Genomic DNA, 12,383 nt, shown 5'->3' on the forward strand with positions numbered 1-12,383 from the left:
CTCATCCCATAGTTAACCTATTTGTTAGTAAGCCTGAATTAACGGTGCAAATTTGCCAAATTTAGATTTGAACAGTTGTCATTTTTATCCACCACTTTGTTAAAGCTGAAAATTATTTGGATTATTTAAATTTTACGTCAAATTTTCGGAAATTTGTAATCACAGCTTGTTTTGCTCATAATAATCAAATGGAAACTTATTACATATTTTCACCGACAAATATAAAATACTGAACACGCTCCGTTTTGGCTTAACAAAACTCGTTTGATTGCCGATCGAATGAAACTCGTTTCGTTAAAAATGCCCATAATCAAACTTGTATCGTTAATAACCATTATTTAACTGCAACTTTATCGATTCGGTACATTAGAATTTTTCATCGATTAATCTAACAACTGTCTGATATCTAAATGTTTTTCATCAACTGTCGTGTTACGAACAATATAACTTTTATCCAGAGTAAAAATATTTCTTTTTATAAAAATTGTACATATTTTCTCAACATTCACGTATTTTTCTTAACTGGATTTTTAAACGACTTTATATTTAGACTTGGTAGGCTCGTAAGAATGTTTTTCTTCGGGAGAATAGGTCAAGCCTAAGATTAAAAAATAATAGTGTAGCAGGAAACGTCCAATAAAGCTCTGAAAAAGTTTAGGACGACCGGTCTAATTTTTGTTGAATTGAAATGAACGAGGAATTTCCAATAACGCCCAAAAGTTGATACGCGGGATTAAGGCTTTGCAGTGGAAACTGCCAGTTCGGATACGTTTCGTATTGGAATTGTTCGGAGCCTACAGTCGGCATTCATTTGGTATGTAGAGGATATCGCAGAAAAAAACTGATTGAATACTGCTGTTGCTTAATCTGCATTCCACTCGATGATCCCATTCCTAAAAGGTGTATTCCAAAATGCACGCTGTTTTATTTTATTGACTGCCTTATCGTCCTAATGGCACCCGCGAACATTCAGCAAAACCCGAAAACGCTTGCCGTATAATTTTCCATAAATACAGTTTCTATCAATTTGATTTTATAAGGGGCGATTTATTTTTAACTCCTTTACTTGACAGTGTCGCAGTGGCTTTAGGTGCGAGAGCTTTCCAAGATAAATTGCTTTTTGGCTTTCAGTTTCAATATTTTGTGGGGTAAAGTGCAGCTGACAGGCGATTTCATTAGAGATTTACATCAATTCTTGTTTACATCGATTGCTCGTGATATTGGTATTGATCTTTTTCGTATGGTCATGCGAAGGACAAGTGTCGATTTTTTGCTCCCCCAGTCTGAGTCCTGAGTTCTATGAAAAATAGACTACAAAGGTTCTTTTATTATTCGCCGCAAGAGAGAGCTATTAATTACAAGGAACTGTCAAAGAGTCGTCGAACACAAAATAATTAAACCATCCCAGCTAGTGGGATAAAAATTTGCAGCCGGCGGCCGGGGACGGCGACAAATGAATGACCTTGAAACTGGAAACCAAACAATGTTTTAATCATCGAACGGTTAATTTAGGGAAAGTAAAAGATTTTCCGCACGAGCTGTTCCTGCTCGTAAACTTTTTTCTTTAAGTTTGTGGAAGTCGAATTGCTCATAAATCATTCAGTAAATTTGCCACCTTCCACCAAATTTCTTATTCCGGAATCAAAAACCAACAACGGCCAAGTAAAATATTGGCCGGTATTGGAAATTTTCAACCCAATAAAATAAATACAGATAAGCAGTGTCAATATGTTTGCTTCGCTCTTTTAAGCCTCCCTCACCAGGCACGTACAAATATGTATAGGTAAGGTGGTGTATGCGTACACGTGCACACACACTCGCACAGGCACATCTCAAATGATATGCGGGCAAATATCTTTGGGGTTGTTTTATGAATTCTGTTCACGTTTCACGTGGAATTACCTGATAAAGACGGAATAGTGCCGATAATAACATCGACGCACGTGCGATCTAACCGTAAAATATTGTTTTCACTGAAAATAAAATGAATGTATAAACCGCAGAATCGAACACAACAAAATGTTTAATATTGGCCAACTATGGTTGAACATTTTTACAATTTCTCTCATCCCTTCCTTTTATATGATCGAAAATCCACAGCATTCGCACTAAAATTTCAACGAAGAGGATACCGAGCCAAGTTCTGGATAAACATTCGGAAGCTGCTAGGGAGAAATGGCGAATTTACGGGCCGGATTTACAAAAAAAGTTCTTGTGTTGTTCCTACAATAAATCACTTACAAATGCACTACTCTGCTCCAACTAACTGGACATATAAACCTAATAACTATGTATGTTATTTAAATAGCTTGAAAATGAAAGGAAACGTAGAAGTATATTCATACATATAAATAAAATTGGACTGTCTGTCTGTTATTTTTTATTTTATATTATATATACAGAAAAATTTTTAGCATTTTTCATAGTAATTTACGTTATAAGTCCGGTAGGTTACTTGTAACAGTACGAGTTAGACATTATGGACGAGGCGACGGTAGGAGCCGAGTCTAGAATGTCTAAACGAGTACCTGTTACAAGTACTACCGGATGTATATTGTAATGTATTTTATTTCATACTGGAAGTCTCTTGTGCATCATCATTTTATTTCAAAAATTAAAAAATCACATTATATTGTGAAAATAGCATCACCTTTTTTCCTGTGGCAACGGCCGTTGCTATTGATTTTTAGATCGAATATTTTTTGACCTTTTCACTTTTCAATGTCAGATTTGATGTATAAAAGGAAAACAGTCCGGTAGGTGTTGCTAAGTGACACTTTCCGGCTCTGATACTGTTATAACTCACCTACCGGACTCAAATTGATGATGCAATCGAGCATCTACCGGACAGTATGAAATAAAAAATTTTGCCGGTCTCTTTGAATGCATTAATTTCAAAAATTTATAGATCGATTATCTTCGAACAAAATATGTTATAAAGGGAAAGTTCCAGATTATGTTACATACATATGTACTTTGTTTCATCATGCTTTGACGTCAAGAAGCTTCGCAATAACAATATATTTGTTCCGAGCATTTTGCCTTGCAATAAGCTCGCCTCGCTTATTCCTGTCTCATTAATTTAATTTCTTCGTGTCTAACTAAAACAATGATTCTTAACTTGTGGTCCAGGACTCCGGAGCGTCGTGATATCATCAATTCATCAAAGAAGGTTGAAGAGATGTTATGAGCTTTAGAGTTAAAATGGGAAAAAAAATTTAGGATTTTAAACCTTGAGTTAAATTAAATTGAAAATTGGGCTAATCAAGAAAAAAGTTCAAAAACGGCGGTCTACACGTAAGATTCTTAACTAATGTCATTTCTTAATTTCTTAGATTAAATATGTTGAATTTATAATTTATATTTTCCTTTTGCAACGCTTTAGTAGTTAATAGCGGATAGCTCAAGCGATGAACCTCTGGAGAGACTTTCAAATAAAAATTCAGCTTTACATTGCCCCGACTCTGCTTAATATCCACGAGCAAAGCTGTAGGTAAAAGCTAGTTAATTCTACAAATAAAGTCAGAGAATTATCTCCATCAACTAATCTCCGGCAATAAATCTGTTCCAGTTATTGCTGCTCTTTTGAAAACTCTACTCTCTGTACTCTTGCAGCCTGAGCATTTATAATCCTCGATAACATCACAATGTTTCTGCCCACAACTGTACCACATAATTATTTTCAGAATTGAAACTAATGAGAACATATTACCTTCGTTTATGACGTAATCATGTTACGATGATCTATCGATACACAGGCCTGCAAAACAAAACTTTTTAATCGATGTTTTGATTTTGATAACTGATTTTGTATAACATTGGAGCCCTGATTACAAAAATACAATTCATTTTTTTGTATCACGTCAGGTTTTTTCACAATTAACAACAAAAAGAATTAAGCAATTTATTTAGGAAAATATGATGTTTATAATAATTCTTGGTTAATAATCTAACTAAATTTTTTATTCCTTATGAGAATAGTATCTTTAACGCTTTGTGAGGAAACTTCTTTTAATTGATTGCCTGCTGCCTATTTTTTTTGGGTACATCGCGCTGTAACATCCAGCAAAAGTCTACCATCATTGACACGCTCCATCTTCCTTGATATCACCTCTCCATTTGTTTTATATCTTGGTCAAGACGTTCCCCTTGTTCCTCGCTGACAGCACCAAGATTTTTAGGAAAAAGATTTAAGTGCGAAAAGAGGAAATTCACTTTCAAACTCATATTACATCCCAAGATGTGAAAATTTTTAAACATGATTCTTACAATATTTTCGTAGTCTTCATCTTTGTGATTTCCAAGCAATTTTTCTATAACGTTCTTAAATGCCGTCCAGGCATTCCTTTCAACAAGATTCATAGAATTTTGAAAATCATTACCTTTGTACAAAGATCTTATTTAAGGTCCTAACCTCTTTTAATTTGGCATTGGAGAGATCTGGTAACTTTGTACATTAATACTTGAAATATTGTCCATTTTTATCAAGAGGCTTTACAAATTGCTTCATCAAACAGAGTTTGATATGCATTGGTGGTACATACCTAATACTACTTTTTTAGGATACAACTAAATTATTTTTTATTATTGCTTCCCGGTACAAGTATAGTTCTTAAAGGCCACTTCTTTTGAGTCCAATGCTTGTCTCGTGCCCGGCAGTCCCACTCGCAAATAAAACAAGGAAATTTGGAATATCCATATTGTGAAAAAACTAGATGTGATAGCGCAAAACCAAAATCATTTTCGTAATCAGGGGGTCGAAATTGTTCAAAAACTGTCAATTTTATGCAAACATCGAAATCAGTGCAGACTTGTGTAATTTTAGGAGAATATTAACGCCAACATTTACACTGGAAAAAACTTGTAAAGCTTGTCCAGCCAGAGATTGGTTGACATAAAAATCACAACATTCTACGTAGAGAAAGTAGTACCTAGCGCACGTAAAATTTGAAATATTTACTTGAAACAGTAACATTTTTGCCCTGAAATTATGCTCTAATTAATGTATTTTAGTGCATTTTCTAGTGTTGGGTTATTTTAATACAATTTAAAATCTCCGAATCTCTCGCTGGACGAAGTATAGGTAAGTAGGTACATGATTTTGCAGCTGCTGAATCCAGAAAATTATTTTTTCCCACATACCTAATTCTAACACTGTTGTGCTACACTATAGTGGTTCATTATAGTTATTTATTTATTAAGGGCATAATCAGGAGATTATGGCATGAGGGAATATTTAAAGCCCGAGGAACGAGGGCTTTTAAATTCCCGAGGGCCATAATCGACAATTATTCCCGTGGTACATACAACGTTTTATTCTATTTTATAATTTCCTTAAAGGAAATCAACTAAATGTGTCCATGCAAATTTAGTTAGCTATTTTGATGTTGTTAGGGTTACGGTGTATATAATCTATGATTTTCTTTAGTCAAATAATGTTTGATACCATTGTTTGAATAATTAAACCAATCGTTGCTTGGCAGATTTTTGACAAATCCGGGCCATAAAGGCCAATTTATGCCCTCATTTGGGGGCGTATAAAGACCAAAATAGAAAAAATTTATTTTCGATTCTGTATGATTATTATGAAATATATTTCTGGGACATAATACTGATTATCTGGGTGAGCATTGCTAAAGAATTGAACTTGAAAAATAAATATTGTTGAAGAAAGTTACAACGTATTATCTATATCGAATGTTCATCAAGTAGCCTTTGAATTCTTCACAACATTGTAAAGTATGTCTTAGAAGATCAATGACAAAAGTTAGGTTAGGACCACGTTAAGAAGTTACATTTTTGACTAAATTTATTTTATACAGTTATTCACGAGAGGGGTACTTCTGAATTTTTATTCTGTCGCAACCAACAATACCAATGGCAGTAAATACTAAATCAAATGTGTTATGTATTTCTTTTAAATTAGAAATCAAAGTAAGTTGGGTAGATTTGTCAGAAATGTCAGATTTGCAGATAATCTGTATTTAATCAAAATTCAACAAATAAATTAACAAATTAAATTAATGTAAAAGGTGTTCGAAGTGTCTACCATCGACTTGTAAACAAACATCCGCAGCGGCGACAAAGATGTTTTCCTTTAACGTCAAAGAGACAGGATTAAGACCCATCGTCGATTCAGTTATAATTATTTTCAAAATTTGAAATCAAGATATTGTTGCAATGTGTATAATGGGTTGCGGCAAAAAGAAATTCAGAAATACTCCTCTCGTGAATAACCCTGTATTTATAATCTATTCATTTTGATTGTGACCACTCCGTAGTAACTTTTCAGTTGCTAGGTTATTGATAGGGAATTTTAGATAACACTAAATCCAGTCGCAGTTGGCAACTCTCGGAGGCGCCATTTTGACAGAAACGTCACGCTCACAGAAGACAGAAGGGAGAACGACTTGCGCAAATGTTTTTTAACGTATACTGTGCGCATATCTATAAAATTGAGTTTTGGTACAAAATTTTACAATTCAAAAAGAAAATGCCACGTCGTCTTCTCAAAGTTGGGACCAAACGGTTAATATTGACTTGTTTCGAGACGTTTATTGAAGCCAACGGGAAAACAACTCACAAAAATGAACATCACCAATAAAGTTAACTCTATTTGTGCTTTTTTGTTGTACATTTTGGCTAGTAAGTGTTGTAGTTTGATATCTTCTGCCTTTTCATCCCCTGTAAATCATTTTTTTGAACTTTCTGTCTGATTAGTTTTTATCTGAAAATATTTGTATTAATCAATGCTAATTGAAAGTTCTGATTACCTTTATACCAGGCATTTTTCGCTTTTGTCTTACTGCAAATGACCATTTCCTTCGTTCTTCATTAATATCGAGAATTGCATGAGGTGATTTCGAAGTTTTTACGTTAAATAATCTGTACCTGGATATAACTCCACTTTTCAACAGACGTGATCACAGAATCAGACAGACGTTTTTAGTTTCTCCTACTTCAAATATTGATTTCTGTTATTAATATTGATAAATACATAAAAATCATTGCTTTACTACCATGGTCAAGTTTTGACAATTCTGACATTTTCCATCATGTTCACACCACACAAATATTTAGGGTAAAACGTATGCAGCACACAGCTAAACAGCGCCTACTATGTTTTTCGTTGTGGTCACAATCAAAGTGAATAGATAATATGTAATGTGAGTGCCATCAGGTTATCAAAAAGGTTTATAGGTAACATTGAATACAAAAACTCTTAATTAGACGATGCAGCCATGTTTAATTTTTTAAATCTTAGGTTAAATGTGTATTTTTTAATGTTGAAAGCCTTAAAAGCACATCGATATATTTTAAAACTCTAAGATGAAAATTTCTCATCACATCTTCCAACATCATTGGATTATTGTTCAAAAGTTTTATGTTCCATGCTGAAAACCATCGTGAGATAGAAAAAGCGAATGTTCTTTACTTGTGAAAGCAGTTGATTTATTATAATTCTCCAGAAAACGAAACTCAACTCAAAAAAAAAAATGTTACACTCGTCATGGCCACCTGTATCAAAACGCTAGGCACTTATTATGGCCGTCCCACTTGGTTTGAAAAAGTGTTCCCGTCGATTACGCCCTGGAGCGTACGTACAGTGGCGCCCCCTAAATTAACATTAGGAACTGATTTGAAAACGAAATCGTCACAATGACAGTATTGACAGTAATCAAAACTTAGAAATAGTGGAAAAAAGGTCAATATGATTTTTTAACGTTATATTTGATGCATGATTGTCAGTAACAAGCCAAAGAACAATGAAACCATAATCTGTGAAAATTGTGCCGTTGTTAATGTTGAATGGAAAAAGTACCCTGCAGGAATTGTGTATCTAGTTGATAACCCGTGGATAACATAGCAGAGCATTTTGTTGGCTGTGCAAGGTCTTTCACCAATGGTTTCAGATTTGGCATTATCCAAACCATACCTATACAGTATATATCGTTTATAATGGCGTGGAAGGGACCGGTGAAATTCGGTCGTTATAACCGTAGGTCGCTATTTCCAAACACCATATTAATACTGAAAAATCTTTTTATTTTGATAGAAAAGTGTACATTTAAAGGTAAATAAAGGTGTCGATACATTTTTAAAGCTTTTATTACAAATTTAGGATCTCATCCTGTGTCAGTTCCTACCATATGCATTTTCCTTTAAACTGAATGTTTCTTTTTGGTAAATGACTTGTTGGTTCCTGGTAACTTATTTGCTAGCTGGGTCGGCGAATCTTTGTATTTATTAAGTCCATTTGGGTTATCCTCTGCAACCATGAAAATTTTGTTCCATTCTAGGAAATTTAGGTACCATTGTCTTGTTGAATTTTTTTCATAGGTGACAATTTTTTTGATGTGCTCACTTATTCTAATGCTGACACGAGTCACATTATCCAACAACACAATGTATTCAGAAAAATACTAAATTCGAATTAAAACAATTTGAGGTTATGTCTGATATTTTGAAGCAATTGAAGTTCGTTTTTTTTATGGTTTTTAAGCTATTGACAGAACACCTTACCTATTATATATTTCTTATTTTACACTTTTACCACAGAATAGAATCAATCAGAAGGCAAAGTCGGCAAAATCGCCTTTGATCTCAGTCAGCCAGCGGCAGCCATTATTATAGAGTAGAATATCAGGTCCGCATTTACAACATGTGAGCCCGAGGTTCAGGTCCGGACTCGCATAAATTGTTTTGAGTTATTTGTGCGAAAAGTACATCGAATTGCAGGGATAATTTGCACTAGAGCAAAACGGTCGTCAAGAAATTAGCTTAGATACCAGTTCAGTGCAAATGTCATGACTGTCAACGACACACAAAATTTGTACTTACCATGTAAATTTTTCTCAGGAAATAGTCTGCCAAAATTCCTCTCGTGCATGTAAAATTGTCTCATAATTTCCGCTCGAGAAAATTAAATTATCGACAATTTGACATGCACTCGGGATATTATTGTGATAGGAGCTTATAAAAAAATTTTCCAGAAATGTTACAAAGTACGGAGTCGAATATGAATATAATTAATTCAATTCAAGAAGTATCAAGAATCACACAAATGGAATAGAACGAGGTTTTAATTATTAATAAAAAATAGAAAATAAATAAATAATACTTAACAACGTAATATTTTGTCATCCATATGTGACAATTTCAGTAAAGCATAATTTAGAGTATTTTTTTATGTGACAGAAAAATTACGTTCAAAAGTTAATGAAAGTACCTACATAATAATAGTTTCTTACCTTGCTCGATTATGTTCTTTTGGAAAAGTGAAGGCTTTGTTTTCACATTTTTTTGCCGTACAAACCATGCCACCTTTGAGCTTACTCATCTTAATATTATTCACGTATCGCCACCACTGGTAGAAAACCAATTGCGTCAACCGCGGTTATGATACGCTACTGACTTCTACTCTGAACTTATGGCCGCTTCATCTGCGCGGCTTAGATGCGCGGACTTTTCCCGCCCAAGAGAGTTTGTCTTCTGATTGATTCTATTCTGTGCTTTTACTATTTTTATTATTTTGCTACTGCATGTAATTAACACTTGCAGTTAATTTATTTACTTATAAATATTTAACATGGACATAACCAAAAATAGAACATAACCAATGACAGAAAAAAAAACACGTTTCTGTCATCCGTTGTCTTTTAGTTCAAATAATTGTCACTTAAGGTCTCTGCTTTACGTACGATTTTTTTAAATGTCAAGAACAATTTTTCTTACGGAAAAGTCATCAAGTGGGACGGCCATATAAGCGTTTAGCGTTTTGATACAGTTGGCCATGCACTCGTGAAATACAAGTGACATCTGTCCCTTTTTCGTTCTATTTTCTTTCATCAAAAAGTCATAGCCAACATGATGAACTTTTCACTTGAACACCTGTTATAACGTGCAAGCTTAAAATAAACATGCGAAATACCCATTTTTATAAAACGAAATATCCATTATGTAATAAGTTCAACATTAAACCCGTATTACACCTGATTTGCCATAAAAACGTTATTAACAATATTTTTAAATATCATTCGCCCCTAAATATTGCGGCTCTTATCTCCTTTTATTATTTCAGTCATATTTACAAAGGTGTTTCCGGTAATAGCGTTTCGTTTCTGTCGGTGGAAAAAGCTATCCATAAAATTAACACATCTGGACAAATGTAATTTAGTGATAAAATTATTTTATACTTAATTAATTCATAGTCATTTTTGGACAAGCTGTCCCAAAATTAATACATATAAATTGTTGCGACGTGAAGACGACATTTCTATTCTATGTTGTATTTTTTGTTTAATTAACATTTAATGAAAAGACTGTACTGAACTTATTATTTTTACTGTGACTGGAGTGAAGTTGATATACTTAATTGTAAATTTTACTTTGGACAGGTTTATTAAATGAACCCCTGCAGGAATACTCTCGAATAACTGAAAGTTATTAATTTATGAAATAGACGTGGTGACAGGATAAATAAGCTGAAAAGTAGCTTACAGCCCCACCTCATTCTACGTACGAGAATAAGGCAACATCGGTGAAAGAATATTTCTATTTTGGCAAGTCTTTCAACGCCCTAATACTAATAAGGGAGTAAGTCCGTGAAGGGATAAATCTGATCACATCAGTTACCCACGACCATTTAATCTCCCTTAGTTAAAGATGGACGCTGGTGATTATACACCTCATTCTAACTCTATACAAGTCACTCATACCAGCCTATTACTCGGCTTAAACTTTAAACGAGTTTAAGACCCAACTTTACTAATCAAAGGAAATGTCACTTAAAGATATTGTGGTTCTCCTGCTCTCTCTCGCACAATATGCCCAGCCGGAAAAATCTCGAAGCAAAGTTAAATTAGCTTGTTTGATCTGTAAATTTATTCATCCATTACTTTTTTGATTGATTGAAATGGACCGGCGAATAAAAATTAGATTTTCACGCGGTCGAGCCCCTTTAACGGGGAAGAAAATCTAACTCTTGGCCTTTCGCCACCAGGGAATCATCAAGGTGGTTAAATACAACGAACAGCTATCCAGTCCAAGTAAAAAACTTGAGACTTTATCTTGTCTAAAGCACAAGTGGGAATGCACAACTCTAACGTTACTTTATAAGCACCCCACGGTTTTTCAACCTGGATAGTATCATCACTTTTTATAATTCGTAGCATGCAGATTCTTTTATCTTGCAAAAGGGACTTCGTTATCGTCTAAGTGAAAAACAAAAATATTTTTTAAAGGAGGGGATTTATCGTTGGCCCACATTTTACATAAAGAGCCTATTTGTTTGCTAAATTCGGTTAAAGATCGCGTCTTTGCTGATCGATGTTCTTTTAAAGTTGAGGAGATAACAGCCTCTGTTGACATCTTTACATGCAAACATAATCAAATAAAGGTTTATGTTTATTAGGATTTTATCCAAGAACAACGATAATTCAGTTTTTTTATGCCCCTTGTATATTTTTCGTGCGGTTTATGTGTTTCGAATGACATAATGGTGAGGCTTTTCGCGTTTAAAGGAAATGAAACCCGAAAACGCAACATGAAAATGACAGAAATATTAAAATTTATTAAAATTATACATTCATTGCCTCATCAATAGATAACCACAAATAAACAAAACAAAAACCCTAAATTTACTGATAATAAAAGCTTGGTGCGTTGGATCTCTCAACTGACTCTGTCATGAACTCGAAGAATTGTCTCACAAAATTTATTATGGGACCAACACTGGAATTTCGTATAATTGAATTTCGTAGCAAGACCCTACTAAGTTTATCGGTCACTAAAATAACCGTTTAGGATCATTCCTTTTTTCTTGGACTAATCGTACAATTTTTGTGAATTAACTACCAATAAAATCATTTGAAACAATTCAACTTGCACTACTATCCAGCAATCACAATTGTTTCATTTTTCTAGTACATATTTCTATTTTTAATAAGCTGCAAAATTTCTGGATTAATTATTTCAAAGAAGTTAAGAAAATATTCAGTTAAAGAAAAATTAATGTATTGATTGACATACAATTGAAAAATTAATTGCCAACTCTTATTTTTTTATGTTAATCTAACCTTCCATTAAAAGTACCTACATAATATCGTCAATTAGGATTTATGAAAATTTAACAATCAAAACTACAACTAACTGCTAAAGTTAGGCAAGGTTGACGTGGATCTTTGTTTTTTTACTTAAAAAACATAAAACAGTTATTTTTTTTAGCTGTGCAGTTTCGTAAATTTTGACATAAACGTCATTCGCTTGGTTAAATGAAATTGTGAAAAAACGAAGAGTTTTTGGTGAAATGTTTATTGTCTGCATGAACGGACCAAGGCAGAAGCATTTTTATTACATTCGCCATAAATCAGCATCATGTCTGT

The 12,383-nt window shown here is 33.7% G+C and overlaps 2 long non-coding RNA genes across 2 annotated transcripts; both read right to left on the reverse strand.

The window, feature by feature from the left end:
* Positions 1–6,596: 6,596 nt before the first annotated feature.
* Positions 6,597–7,154, reverse strand: LOC138126365 (uncharacterized). The gene is made up of 2 exons (XR_011157780.1): positions 6,782–7,154; positions 6,597–6,727 (listed from the first exon to the last, which is right to left on the reverse strand). It is a non-coding gene; the product is annotated as an uncharacterized lncRNA (long non-coding RNA).
* An 887-nt stretch (positions 7,155–8,041) lies between these two features.
* LOC138127124 (uncharacterized) lies at positions 8,042–9,861 on the reverse strand. The gene is made up of 2 exons (XR_011158107.1): positions 9,736–9,861; positions 8,042–8,269 (listed from the first exon to the last, which is right to left on the reverse strand). It is a non-coding gene; the product is annotated as an uncharacterized lncRNA (long non-coding RNA).
* Between the last annotated feature and the right edge of the window lie 2,522 nt (positions 9,862–12,383).

Source organism: Tenebrio molitor, chromosome 3 (assembly GCF_963966145.1).
Source record: "Tenebrio molitor chromosome 3, icTenMoli1.1, whole genome shotgun sequence".
In the NCBI taxonomy this organism is placed as follows: domain Eukaryota; kingdom Metazoa; phylum Arthropoda; class Insecta; order Coleoptera; family Tenebrionidae; genus Tenebrio; species Tenebrio molitor.